This window comes from Lycium barbarum, chromosome 4 (assembly GCF_019175385.1).
Source record: "Lycium barbarum isolate Lr01 chromosome 4, ASM1917538v2, whole genome shotgun sequence".
In the NCBI taxonomy this organism is placed as follows: Eukaryota; Viridiplantae; Streptophyta; class Magnoliopsida; order Solanales; family Solanaceae; genus Lycium; species Lycium barbarum.
Window position 1 is genome coordinate 33,284,260 of NC_083340.1, and position 2,514 is coordinate 33,286,773.

The 2,514-nt window shown below is 40.1% G+C and overlaps 1 non-coding gene across 1 annotated transcript; it reads left to right on the plus strand.

Annotated features, from left to right (window-relative positions):
• The first annotated feature begins 2,184 nt into the window (after nucleotides 1–2,184).
• LOC132638910 (small nucleolar RNA R71) lies at nucleotides 2,185–2,290 on the plus strand. The gene has a single exon (XR_009581969.1). It is a non-coding gene; the product is annotated as a small nucleolar RNA R71 (small nucleolar RNA).
• Nucleotides 2,291–2,514: the final 224 nt, after the last annotated feature.

Here is a 2,514-nt window from a genome sequence, read left to right on the forward strand (position 1 = left end):
TATGTGAGGGCATAAGGATGAGAATTGAACAAAATAAAGTGACCACCTAAAGTAGCGTTTGTGTGCACCATAATATGTTCGATAATGTAATGTCATTCATTGAAGCTTCATTGTTAGTCGTAGTGTTCTTGAGTTATGCATATTGTTTTAAAGTAGAGAGTTGGGGGTGGTCGTTCAAAGGAAAACGTGCATGCCGGTAGTTCAAAGTCAAAACCAATGTAGACATTGTTATTCTATAATATCTAGGTGTTAGATTGAGTCATGGTTTTGTATGGCTTGCTTGAGGACAAGCAAATACTTTAAGTTGGGGTGTTGATGTGGCGTGATTTTACACCACAATCGATGCTTTTTAACTATAAGTTTTACTTGTTTTTAAGCAAGTCTATGTCATTTTACGTAGTTTTTGTCATGTTTCAGGTAATACGAGGTCCCTAGAGCCTAAGTGTGGAAAACAAGCAAAAAAGTTGCAAAACTGGAATTAACTGGAAGTTCTGGAAAAGAGCCGTGGAAAAATACTCTACGCGATCGCGCAGAGTACCCACGCGATCGCGCCCACGCGGGAATTGTACTCCACGCGATCGCGCTGGAATGTAACGCGATCGCGCCTACGCGCGTTGTTAATTCCACGCGGTCGCGCAGGAGCTACACACGATCGCGATTAAGGGAGCAGGGGAAGCCGACGTCATCCACGCGATCGCGCATACACATGGCGCGATCGCGATGAAGGATTTTCGGCAATTTTCAACCAGAACCTGGGATTTGACGATTTCTTCCATTCCAGTTCCTATAAATAGAAAATGAGGGCAAAACATCAGTATTTTTGGCAGCTCCCACAAGTTGGAGGCTAGGGTTCCTACAAAAAATGTTTTCTCTTCTTTTTAATCCTTGTTGATGGAAATCTCTTGGTGACAATTAAGATTGATACTCTTGTTGTGCTTATTTATTCATTTGCATTGTTCTTAATCAAGTAAGTGTTTGCTATTTTAATTATTCTTGTTCTTGAATGTTTTCATTGGATTAGCTAACCTTTGAACTCGCCCATTTACTTTGTTTGAAACTCGGAAGAGGAAGAACGGAGTTGGGATAGAATAATTAACATGAATTTGGGGCGTTAACCCTCATCTAATGGAAGTTGACCTAGGAATAGGCAATACCACTTGTAGCCATATTCGGGTGTTCTTAATGCTCCTAATTGCTTGAGGGATCTTCAATTAGGTAGTCTAGTTAATCTTCGGAAGAAGTTAATTTAGAGTCATTATCCGAGGCTAAATAACATAAACTTGCTATTATTTACAATTCGTGAAATAGATTGGATCGTTACTTGAGAAGTAGTTTCCCTTCTTCCATTCTTGTTGCCATTGATCAATTTACTTGTTTTGTAGATTAGAATTTATATTTCCATATTTTATAAAAACCTTATCAAAAACAACCATTGATGCGTTCGGGCATAGCTATTGTTAGTGATAATTCCTAATCTGCTTAAATCACCTACATATTGTTCTCTGTGGGATTCGACCCCGACTCATAGTTGGGTAAATTATATTTGCATACGACCGTGCCCATTCTAATTAATAGGGTGGATTTGGACGTTATCAGAACTCTTGTTCCCAAAATTGCTGCTGTTGTTGTAGCTCCCTTGGTTCGCACCACCATAATTATTGTTGTAGTTCCCAGAGTTGTTGTAAGCATCTTGACCTTGCTGAGGTGTCCACTGATTCTGATTTTGATAGCCACCTTTGTAATTCTGTCTTTGATAACCCCCTTGAGAGTTATTAACATAATTTGCATCTTCAACCTGCATAGGTGGCCTATCAAGGAACGGACCATCTTGAGCACGGTACATCCCTTTTGGCAAAACTACATCATCCTCACAAACATTTACTTTTTGATTGAGATTCATCGAACTTCTTCGTCAGCAAAGAAATATTTGTTGCAAGTTCTGCCAATGTTTGCTGGGTATCCTGATTCTCTTTCACTATATTCTGGAGAATAGCACTACCATACGGTACCATATCAACATTGTTTGAGTGTCAAGCCTGATTATGAGTTGTCAACTTATTAAGTATGGTGGTCACTCGTCGAAAGGTCTTGTTCATAAAACACCCATCAGCTGCGTTGTTAGCTACTAACTGTGTCACTGGATCTAACCCTCGGTAGAACTTCTTCATCAATATATTTTCCGGAAAACCATGATTTGGGCTCTTCTGCAGATATTCTTTGAACCTCTCCCAGGCTTCATATAGTTGTTCCCCCGGTCGCTGCTTGAATTCATATATCTTGTCTCGAATCTCAGACTTCTTGCTAGGGGGGTACCACTTTTTAAGAAAAACAGCTACCATCTCTGCCCATGAAGTAATCGAATTTCGGGGCAGCTTCTCGAACCATGTTCTTGCCTCTCCAGCTAAGGAATACTTGAATAACCTCAACCGAATAGCATCTTTTGGAACATTGTTCTGGATGTGATTAGCACACACATCCACAAAATTCTGCAAATGACGTTGAGGGTCATTCTCG